Here is a 1,749-nt window from a genome sequence, read left to right on the forward strand (position 1 = left end):
AGGAAAACTTAGCAGTAGGTTACTAAAACCCAAAGATGTATAAAAAAATCAAAAAGTTTTATATAAACAAGGGCAGATTCACAGATAGCATAGTCCCAGTAATAGCATGAGGCCCCTGAAGCACATAGTATAGAAGGTGTTCAATGCAAGGATTCTAAAACCAGTAATCAAAGAAATTAATCAGACTTCGTTCGAAATAAAGGGGCTAATGGTAAAGCTTATTGCAAAAGACCAGGGATGTGAAAATGTACTAGAAGCTGCAAAAACAAGGTTTAAGAGAAGAAAAAGTTCTCCTATTGGGACTAGAGCCCTGTGAATGGAGGACGGGTCCACGCGATACTAGCAAGATGGATTTCTAAGGGTACAGAACAGACAGACCTTGAAGAAAAAAATAGGGTTAAAAAAGGGGTGGGGTGGGGGGGATTGACTGAGCATCTCTGAGCGTGGTGGTAGATAACGTTAACAGAGAAATCCTGAGCAGTGGTATGCCGGAAGATCTGAAACAGGCTATGCACAATTAGAGTGAAAGGCATTAAGTGTCTTGGTAAGGAGATGAAAATAGAGAAAAGTGCTGCTCTTAACTGTGGTGAAGAGTAAGATTGCTGAATTTCTGAAATAAAAAACTTTGCACATTTCAAGCAATCCTCAGCAGTGGCACAGAGCAGACTGGTGCCAGGGGAGAATTCTAATGGGAATAACCCATTGTGGATAGGATGGGACAAAAAAAATACGGAACCCTGCTCTTTTTATGTAATTGTGTATTGGACCACATTCGAAGGCACTTCTGAAACACCACCTGCTATTGGGAGTGCGCTTAATCAGTCAGAGTTTCGGAAACACCTAGTAAAAAGAACAGATGTTTGTAAAATACAGGGAAGAAATAATAGGCATTTCAGACCTGGACCAAGTAAAAGCAATATTTCACACTTACTGTAAATGGAAAGATTTATTCAAGGGCCTGCTTTAAAACCGCTTTTGGATTGCTTTCTATATGTAAGCACCGTGTGCCTGCTCTAGGGAAGCAGTCCAGCAGAAATACTGAAATCATGACAATAATTTGCAAGAGATATAAGAGCCTTGTCCATGTGGCAACTTTTAATAACCAAGGAGTCGTACAAAATTGTCTGTAAACTAATAGTTACGGATTAAGGTATCCCTGCTTTCCGTCTTCTGAGAATCCCCTCCCCATCCCCAGAAAACACCAGCTTTTCAGCAAAGGAGTTTAACAAAATGTGTGAGTTAAATATTCCATATATCAAGTTTTGCTTGTGTTTATTTTTTTGAAAAGAAGAGAGAGTAATGATGCAATGTTGTACAATTAATAGCTTAAATATTAATTGTGTGATAGGGTGCATTGTCATGTATTACAGATGTTTTATTGCAATATCAATAAATAACATATTTTCCTTTAAAAGAAAAAAAGATAAAAACTTGAAAAAATAATGCTTAATATGTCTCCTTCACTGGACTGATTTTACAGTACAGATTTGGGGGAGTTTGTGGTTCAGCATCTTTAACCTACTTGAAATACTGTTAAAGCGGTGGGTTCAGACTTGCTGACCTGCTAGTTTTAGTATAATGAATTTTCTCCTGTCTGTACACACGATGAAATCGCATGTATTTGCCTCAGAATTCTGTTGTTCTCAGAAAAATTAATCAGAACTATATTTGTACATACCCTAATTTAGCAATGCAGGCATTTTAAAGTTATAACCAGAACGGTTAGCTTCTCAAGCTCAGACACAATTC

Source organism: Egretta garzetta, unplaced genomic scaffold, assembly GCF_000687185.1.
Source record: "Egretta garzetta isolate BGI_Z169 unplaced genomic scaffold, ASM68718v1 scaffold56, whole genome shotgun sequence".
Lineage (NCBI taxonomy): Eukaryota > Metazoa > Chordata > Aves > Pelecaniformes > Ardeidae > Egretta > Egretta garzetta.